The following is an 11,105-nucleotide window of genomic DNA, read 5'->3' as shown; positions in this document are numbered from 1 at the left end:
AAGTATTTCAAACTCTTATGATCACTAAACACTTCAAATCTGGAACCATATAGATAATGCCTCCAAATTTTCAACATGAACACCACCGCAGACAACTCCAAATCATGAGTAGGATAACTTCTCTCATGAATCCTCAATTATCGTGAAACATAAGCCACAACCTTATCATCTTGCATTAGCACACCACCTAAAACCATCAACGACGCATCACAATACACCACAAACAGTTCACTCGGTTCAGGTAAAATCAAAATCGGAGTTGTAGTCAACCTTTTCTTCAACTCTGCAAAATTGTTCTTGCAATGAACATCCCACACAAACGGTTTACCTTTGTAGGTCAACTGAGTTAATGGAAGTGCTAACTTGGAAAAGCCTTCAATGAACCTGCGATAATAACTAGCCAAGCCCAAAAAGCTTCTAATCTCTGTCATGACTTCGGAGCCTCCCATTGTAAAACTGCATCTACCTTGGATGGATCCATAAAAATACCACCACCTGAAATAACATGACCAAGAAAGCTAACCTCTTTCAACCATTATTCAAACTTTGACAACTTAGCATAAATCTTCTTCTCCTTCAACACTTGCAATACAGCTCGCAAATGCTCAACATGTTCTTCTTCTGATTTAGAATAGATCAGAATGTCATCAATAAATACCACAACAAAACGATCCAAGTAAAGATAAGATTCATGTACTCCATAAGTACTACGGGTGCATTAGAAACACCAAACGGCATCACCAAATACTCATAGTGTCCATATTGAGTTCTAAATGTCGTCTTTTGCACATCTTCATCCTTCACTCTGATCTGGTGGTAAGCTGACCTCAAATCAATTTTTCTTAATGCACATGCATCCACCAACTGATCCATCAAGTCATCTATTCTCGAAAGTGGATACTTGTTCTTAATCATCACTTTATTCAATTGTTGGTAACCCACGCACAACCTCATACTACAATATTTCTTCTTTACCAACAACATCAGAGCTCCCCAAGGCGACACACTTGGTCTCACAAATCTCTTCTCTAGCAAATCTTCTAATTATTTCTTCAACTCTGCTAACTCCGATGTAGACATCTTATATGGTGCCATAGAAACATGTATGGTACCAGGGACAAGATCAATAGAAAACTCCACCTCTCTGTCTAGCGGTACATCTGAAATGTCACCTAGAAACACCTTTGGAAAATTACGCACTACCTGCAATTCATCAATCACCGCCTGACTCTTAGAAGATTGATGTGTAAGCCCTAGAGGCCAATACTTTTGGTACTTATATCAAATTATTTATAAAAGGCTTCTTCTTTATTATGTTTGTTTAATAAAGTCCCTAGAATAGCTAGTTCATTTAATGTATCAAATGTGACATGATCATGAGACCCCATTAGACATAAGTACATTATTCTTAAAGTATCTGTAGTTTAGCTTTGTTGAGAAGTGGGATAACATTAAAGCATTAAGACTATTATGTATATAGACCGATTATCACATTTCATGGATCATGGATAAGGAGTTATCAAGACTTAAATAGGTATGAATATTATGAGTAATATTTATACTGGATTGACCCGCTATGAGAATACTACATAAAATGTTATGCAAAGTGTCATAAGTTATTCTCATGGTGATAGTGGTGTATACCACACTTCAACCTGAAACCACTATGGACCCTAGATGTAGAGTCGAGTGATTTATTGCTGATCAAACATTGTCCGTAACTGGATTACCATAAAAACAGTTGATGGGTACTCCACGAAGCATGTTGAGGGACATGAGTGACCTAGATGGAATTTTCCCATCCTGCGTAACAGGATAAATGCCTAAGGGCCCATTATTGAACTAGCCAAGGAGGACACGGTATATGCCTTGTGTTCAATATAGACATAAGGGTAAAAGGGTATCACGTGCTTAAGTGATTTTCAGTATACCATAAGATATGGGCCACATACACGTAAATGGGCTTTTTGGCTTGCAGACCACACAAGTGGTTCTATAAATAGAACCCATGTGTAGAAGCATTTCGCTTGATGAAATTTTGTTTCTCTCTCTCTTTCTATCTCTCTCTCTCTCTCTCTCACTCACTCACTCACTCACTCAAAGCCTTCATTCGTAGCAGCTAGCACTGAGACTAAAGGAATATGTTCGTATGGACTAAGTAGAGGCGTTGTCACCATTCAATGCTCGTGATCACTCCTTAGATCCGCATCAAAGGTTTCAATCGCCACAAGAGGTAACGGTTTCTATCACTGATCATGTCCATTCATAAGGATCACTAAAGGAAATTTTTAAATTTCCGCTATATTTTAGATCGCAATTTCCCTTCCGATAACGCTACGAACAACGCAAACACATGAGCTTCCTCTTCCAAAATCTCCTTCAACTCTCTAGAAGACAAGAGACCAACTTATTCCTCCTCACCAGGAGTAAGAAACTGCACCGACTTGTTATAGAAATTGATATAAACATGACTGGACTCCAACTAGTTCATCCCCAAGATAACATCAAGATTCTTCAATGGCAAGCAAATAAGATCAATGCTAAAATCTTTATCAAAGATTAACAAAGGGAAGTTTAAACAAACTGAAGTAGTATTCACCGAACCTTTAGCAGGAGTTTTAATAACCATTTCTCCACTCATAAAAGACACAACAAGGGCAGCGGAACCCCCGACTAACTCTACGTAGTGTGATCAATCGCCGACATTTAATTTGGTTTATTTAATTAACATAATTACGAAAATTAATTTAAATAAAATTCGGGCGTTACAACGGGACCCTTAGGCCTCTTAAACTTCCACTATAATAATAATGGGAATACAATAACTTCATCCTTAAGTGGATATGTTGGAAATTATGAATAATAATTTCCATGGATATGCTTAAATATGACAAAAATGGGCAATTGAGTTAATGGCAATAAATGCATTGCAAATAGTCCCACATAGAAAATGGAGCTAACATTAAAAGCATTTATAAAGACCTTGAAACATTAAACCCATCAAAGGAGCCAAAGAGGATAAGGTGTCACACGGACATATGTGGTGGTCCCAAGCATTATGTCACATGTCACATCCAAACAACTCTCGCCGGTGTAGCCATCGGCAACACCGGCTCTGGATCCGGGACCGGGTCCAAGGGCGTGGGCGTAGAGGATCTAGTCGCAACTTGTTGACAGCACTTAGGCATAACACATCAGAGCAATCGGGTTATTCACATCGTTAATGAGGCGACGCTCCGACAGTCGGTCTTCGGCCGACATGCTGCAAATTAATCCTAAGTATTGCTCCCGGATTTTGGTCGTTGCTTACAGTTTAAATTTCGAATTCAAAGTATACAACACTTCATGAAGTGATGCATTGTATTATTATAGGTGAACCATTGCAACATATGGTGGAAATGTGTTGTTTCATCAAGAGTTGCAAACTTATGAAATAACACATGCATGGCCTATAAATATATGATTCTGAATTCGAAAATGATTCACTCAAAATTGTACACCCTCTTCCATATTCCATACATACTTCCTTGCATTTGAGTTCTTCACCAGTCTTATGCAGACTCGATTAAGAGGCTGAATTATCCTGGGTATTCTTGCTTTCCAACTCTAAGACAATAAAGAGAGTGCTTGAAATACTTTTAAGGAAAGTGACTTCATTCACGATTCAGACCTGGATCCATTCAATCTTTCCGAAGCATCTAACAGTCTTAAAAGTATTTACACAATGGCTTCCGACGCTGCAGTTTCAAGCATCAAAGTTATGAATTAGGATCTTGTCAAGTTGGATCGCTTTGATGGAACCAACAACACCAGATGGCAAGATAAGATGACATTCCTATTGACTACCCTGAAGGTTTACTATGTCTTAGATCCTGACTTAACACCCATTCTTGAACCAATAGAAAATGACTCTAAAGAAGTCAAGAAGGAGCGCAAGAAATGTAAGAAGAACGAACTTCTATGTCATGGACATATTCTGAATACGCTGTCTGATCGTCTCTACGACCTCTATATGGATAATCCGTCAGCAACAAAAATTTGGAAAGCACTCAAATTTAAATTCAAGGCTGAAGAGGGAGGTATGAAGAATTTTTTAATTTCTAAATATTTTGATTTTAAATTTATAGACTACAAGCTCATTCTTCACCAAGTGCATGAGTTGCAAGTCCTCGTGAATAAGTAAAAGCGGTGAAAATAGACATCCCTGTGACCTTTCAAGTCGGTGCAATCATTACAAAATTGCCACCTTCAGGGAAAGGCTACAAAAAGAAATTGTTGCACAATTATGAGGACTTCTCTTTGGAGAAAATCCATAAACATCTTTGAATCAAGGGGGAATCGAAGCAGAGGGAGAAATCAGAATCTGAGGGTCTTTCTAAAGCTAATGTCGTGACCACCAAAGGAAAGAAGAAACATGATGGCATGAAGAGTCATCTTAGACCAAAAAAGGAACATAACAAGTTCAATAATTCTGGTGGTCATAAGGGTCTGAAAAACGGATGTTTTGTTTGTGGAAAACCTGGACACTATGCTAGAGATTGCAGGAAGAACAAGTCAAAAAATGAGATCAATGCAGTTCATGTAAATGATGACATAATTGCTACAGTGAACGGAATTATGGCAATCAAAGGAAAAATGCAAGGTTGGTGGTATGATACATTTGATGCGGTGCATGTCTCTTATGACAAGTCTGCTTTCAAAACCTGTTCTGAGACAAATGATGGACAAGAAGTACAAATGGGAAATGAAGTACGGTCTAAAGTTGTTGGAACCAGATTGGTCGAACTCAACTTTACTTCAGGAAAGAAAGTCACTCTTGTCAATGTGCTTCATGTCCCTGATATGAATAGGAATCTTGTTAGTGGGGATTTATTGGGAAAATCGAGGATTAAATATGTTTATGAATCGAGAAAAATTATATTCACCCGTAATGGTGTATTTGTTGGAAAAGGATATTCCGCTGAGGGAATGATCAAACTATGTACTACCGACAATATTATTAATGAAATTTCTAGTTCCACTTACATGCTTGAAATCTGTTTCTTTATGGCACAATAAATTAGCACATTCCGGTATTAGTTCTATGAAGAGACTAATTAAATTTGAATTGATTTCATGTAATATAAATGATTTCAAAAAATGTGAATTATGTGTTAAATCAAAGATGATTAAGAAACCTTTCAAAAATGCTGAAAGAAATACAAATCTACTTGATCTTGTATACTCAGATTTATGCGAATTTGATGACATGTTAACCCATAGAGGAAATATATATATTTTATTACATTCATCGATGATTCTTCTAGATATACACATGAATATCTCTTAAAGAATAAAGGTGATGCGTTTAAGGCCTTTAAGATTTATAAAGCAGAAGTGGAAAATCAATTAAGTAGAAGTATCAAAGTCCTTAGGAGTGATAGGGGCGGTGAATACTTCTCTACTGAATTTTATGTATTTTATGAAGAACACGACATAATAATTAATAGAAGATATCACACCTCGCACCTTGCAACAAAATGGCATGCCCGAAATAAAGAATCGAACATATCAAGAGATGATGAATGCCATGTTGATGCATTCTAAATTACCCCTCAATTTGTGGGGTGAAGCCTTACTATCCTCTTGCCATATAATTAATAGAATTCTTTTAAAGAAACCGGTATTTCTCCATATGTGGCATGGAAAGGCAGAGCGCCAAATATAGATTAATTAAAAGTGTGGGTGTGTGTGGCTTACTACAAAAACATGGATCCTAAAAGAAACAAGTTGGGTCCTCGAGGGATAAGATGTGCCTTTGTAGGATATGCACAAAATAGTAAAGCATATAGACTCTTAAATTTAGAGACTAATGTAATTGTAGAATCCCGGGATGTATAATTCTTTGAAAATCTTATCACCAAGGATAAAGAATCAGAGTCGGATGCAACAAAAGATTCTTATGAAAAAGATTCCTCTCGGATTGTAGAAATACAACCCGAAGGCACTTCTCGAATCATTGAATCACAACCCGAGCCTAGGATAAGCAAAAGAGTTTGGAAAACAAAGAATCTAGGACCAGGCGAAATTGATCTTTAATTTATATCCTTTTGTCTAGTTGAAGGAAATTGTAAGAATTTAGTGCAAAGTATTCAGGTCATTCTTTAATTAGACGATGATCCTAAAACTTACAAGGAAGCAATAACTTCAAGGGACTCCTCTTTTAGAAGGATGTTATCCAAGATGAAATGGATTCAATTGTTCCAAACCACACTTGGGAACTTGTTGACTTACCAAAAGGGTCAAGGCCCATTGGATGCAAGTGAGTGTTTAAAAAGAAATATCATAATGAAGGTACCTTAAACACTTAGAAGGCTAGATTAGTGGCAAAAGGATTTAGACTAAAGGAAGGTATATATTACGTTGATACATATGAAACAGTAGCAAGGACAACCATAATTAGATTGTTGTTTGCCTTAGCCTCTTTAAATGAACTTATAGTTCATCAGATGGATATTAAAACAACATTCCTAAATGGAGATCTTGATGAGGAAATCTACATGGAACAACCAGAAGGCTACATGCTTCCTGAAAATGAACTAAAGGTGTGTAAGCTTGTCAAATCCTTATATGGATTAAAACAAGCACCAAAACAGTGGCATCAAAAATTTGATTCTGTGATACTCTCAAATCGATTTATTCCAAATCCTTCTGACAAGTGTTTATACACAAAAGTGTGCAAAACCACTGTAATACTTCTTTGTCTCTATGTTGATGACATGCTAATAATTAGCAATGATTAGAATGAAATTCTAGAGACAAAGAGGTTTCTAACTTCTACTTTCAAAATGAAAGATCTTGGAATTGTTGACACAATTTTAGGGATCAAAGTTAAGCGAAATAGTGGGGGTTATGAACTTAGTCAAACACACTACATTGAGAAAATGATTGATAAGTTCAAACACCTAAATTTAAGTAAGTAACCACTCCATTTGATCATGTAGTCAAACTTCAAAAGAACAATGGAAGAGCAGTAGCTCAATTGGAATATGAAAGTGTAATAGGGTGTCTTATATACTTAATGCAATGTACCATACCTGATATATCATTTGCAGTTAGTAAAATGAGTAGGTTTACTAGTAATCCAAGTAATGAACATTAGAAGGAAATCACGAGGACTTTTGGCTATCTACTGAAAACAAAAAACCTTGGCCTTCATTATGGTAGGTTACCTGCCATACTAGAAGGATATACCGATGCGAGTTGGATATCTAACGTTAGAGATCATAAATCTACAACTGGATGGATATTTACACTAGATGGAGGACCAATTTCTTGGAAGAGCAAGAAGTAAACATGCATTACTCTTTCGACCATGGAAGTAGAGTTCATGGCTCTTGCTTCTGCTGGTCAAGAAGAATAATGGTTGAGGGATCTTCTGTTGGAAGTTCCATTGGCTAAAGATAATGTTTCAAAGATGATGATACACTGCGATAGCCAAGCCACTTTAGCAAGAGCATTCAGCGAAGTGTATAATAGAAAGTCTATGCATATAGGACTTAGACATTCGTTTGTGAGAAAATTGATTAAGGATGGAATCATTTCACTCACCTATATACAAATAAGCTATAACTTGGGCGATTCATTTACTGAGCCATTGGCCAGAGACTTAGTAAAAACAACCTCGAGAGGCATGAGGTTGAAACTCCTTGAATAAGAGTTCCAACAGCGTCGACAATCCAATCTTATGTTAGAAAAACATTAACTTTAAGATTCAATGGGTAATAACAAGTCGTTGATTTGGATGTAAGTCAGGAATTGGGTAATAATGTTGACTATTTTAAATAGAGGGTTGAGGTTTTCAAAACCTCTTAATGAAGTTTATAACCGAGGAAAAGTATCTCATGGAAAAGGATACAACATGAATTTTACCTATGTGAATTTCGAGATGGTGTCGTCTTAAAGTGAGACTTGGAGTTTCTCTCATAAAAAATTCATGAAACCGGATAGCATATGGTCATAAATAAGTGCTAAGCGAGATGTGTAGATGAAGAAACTCTAAAGAGTGTGTGTAAGGTAATGTCGGTCTAATCATATGGATTTATGGTTTAAAAGCATTGCTACCTAATATTCTGATTAAACCTAGTGTTATCCCCGCTAAGGTTAAGTTTTAAATCGAAAGATACCTAACTGTATTAAAAATATTTATATCTCATTTTCTGGAATTAATTTTGTCATTATTAGAACAAGTGGGGGATTTTTTGGAAATTGTGAATAATAATTTCCATGGGTATGTTCCAATATGATAAAAATGGGCAATTGGGTTAATGACAATAAATTCATTGCAAATAGTCCCACATAGAAAGTAGAGCTAACATTAGAAGAGTTTATTGAAACATTAAATTCATCAAAGGAGCCAAATAGGATAAGATGCCATATGGACATATGTGGTGGTCCCAAGCATTATGCCACATGTCACGTCCAAACAACCCCTTGCCGGTGTAGCCACCGACGACACTAGCTCAGGCTCCGGGACTAGGTCCAAGGGCATGGGCGTATAGGCGCTAGTGACGGCTTGTAGACAGAACTTGAGCATTTAGGCACGACGCATCAGAGCAATTAGGTTATTCGTGGCGTTAATAAGGCGGCGCTTCGGAGGCCGACCTTCGACCGAGATGATGCAAATTAATTCTAAGTATTGCTCCAGGATTTTGGTCATTACTTACAGTTTGAATTTCGAATTCAAAGTATACAACATTTCATGAAGTGATGCATTGTATTATTATAGGTGAACCATTGCAACATATGGTGAAAAGGTGTTGTTTCATCAAGAGTTGCAAACTTATGAAATAACACATGCATGGCCTATAAATATATGATTCTAGATTCAAAAATGATTCACTCAAAATTGTACATCCTCTTCCATATTCCATACATACTTTCTTGCATTCGAGTTCTTCACGAATCTTGTGCAGACTCGATTAAGAGGCTGAATTATCCTGGGTATGCTTGCTTTCCAACTCTAAGACAACAAAAAGAGTGCTTGAAATACTTTTAAGGAAAGTGATTTCATTCACGATTTATACCTGGGTCCATTCAATCTTTCTGAAATATCTAACAGGGTCTCACTACAATGTATATCTCAATTTTTAAGGAACACTCTCACAAATTGGTTCACTATTTCTCTCACAAGGAAACTCTCTATGAAGATCACTTTTCTCTCTTGAGCAAAACTCTGTTTCTCTCTTGCTTCTTATTATTCTTCTCTTATGTGTTGTGTGTATTGAATCCTTTGTTTATGGTCCTATTTATAGGAGAAGCCAGTCAAATGTGTGTTACATGTATGAAGACACTTATCTTTTGCCTTCCATGCAAAACACCAAGTGTATATATGATATTGTTTCTCCTTCGTTCATTCGAACACTTAATGGTTGTTTTTCCTTTGAGAGATCAATGGTCATTTTCTTCGGAATCTGACGAAAGTATGGTGAAGCAATGATGTGTTGATCAATCATACTGAATTAACAATCGAGGTGTATTTGATGGTATGAAATTGGTGCATTAGGGTTCATGACGGTACAAGGGTTGTGATGTCAAAGAGTTATGCAATTAGGATTGTGACTGTGCAAGAGTTGTGCTTTAAAGTATCAAGTGTTGATGTGAAAATCAATGTTTATTCAAATAAATTGTTCATTAAAATTTTGCGGAACCCCCGGCTAAATCTGCGTAGTGTGATCAGTCGCCGAAATTTAATTTGGTTTATTTAATTAACAAAATTTAAAATAATAATAATGTGTTTATTATTATTGTCTTGTGGTGATCGTTTATGGCCTTAGTTTTCCTTTATTTTGTTTTGGGATTTTAAAATACGACATGCGTGTCGTGCCTCTCTTTTAATCTCTTAATGTAACTTCTTTTCTCATCTCACTCCCTCATATGTAAAACGAGTTTATTTTATGTAATGTAATGTTATGAAGAAAGAGAAGAATACAATATCAAAGGAGGACAACCTTGAAGATCTTGCTTGGAGAAGCTTAGATCACTATTATGTTAGCTTAGATTCTCTCATTGGCTTGGGAGAACAATTACGTTAGGGGCCATAAATGTTTCATTTTGTATGTATGTTGATGCATGTGAATATATGTTGATACATGTGAGAGACGATTTATATGATAAATAAGCCGGTGAGATAAGAATAATTGCAAATTCCCTCAAATTAAATATTAAGTTTATGCTTTCCAAGTTTTAGCACTCATCAAGACTAGTATTGAATAATGTAGGTTTTGCCTACACGAGATGCATGTTCTATATTAGTAAGGTGCGATGGGATAATTGTAATATCCAATTGCTAAAATAATGGGTCAAACTTAACTAAACAAATTATAATAAGATTATATACGTTTAGAAGCAAGACTTGGAAATGATCTATGTGATGGATTGGAATAAAGAGTTATTCACCCAACTAAAATATTTGAGAGTTGTATTAGATACAATTGGAAGAATTCCTACATAAATAACCTAGTTTTGTGTAATCCGCCTACATGGACTTAAAACAAAGTGAAATGTGGATCTCGACCCACTAGAAAATCTCCCAATGGGATTTTCGGAATCAAATGGTGAGGGTCATTTGTTTTGAGTAAAATAGTGGGAGCATATTTAATTAAAGACCTAATTAAATATGTTATTTTAGTGATACTTCTATTTTCATTATTTTTCATGTAGATTACCATGACAACAAACACCTCTAACAACATTTTACGATCAATCCTTGATAAAAAAAAATTGTCTGGGACAAATTTTCTGGATTGACACCGAAATCTGAGGATTATCCTCAAACATGATAGAAAGTTGTATGTCTTGGAGAAACTTGTTCCCGAAGAGGAACCTCCTAGTTTTGCACCTAAGGCAGAAAGGGATGCTTATAAGAAGCATGTCGATGATGCCAATGAAACTGCTTGCCTCATGCTAGCTACCATGAACTCAGAGTTGTAAAACCAACATGAGAACATGCAACGTTCGATATGATCAAACACCTGAAGATGCTCTATCAAGAGCATGCAAGGCATGAAAGGTTTGAAGTTTAAAAAAACCCCTTTTCAAGGAAAGTTAGCTGAGGGAGCCCCTAT

The sequence above is a fragment of the Lathyrus oleraceus genome, chromosome 2 (assembly GCF_024323335.1).
Source record: "Lathyrus oleraceus cultivar Zhongwan6 chromosome 2, CAAS_Psat_ZW6_1.0, whole genome shotgun sequence".
Lineage (NCBI taxonomy): Eukaryota > Viridiplantae > Streptophyta > Magnoliopsida > Fabales > Fabaceae > Lathyrus > Lathyrus oleraceus.
Note: the sequence above shows the minus strand (reverse complement) of the source record.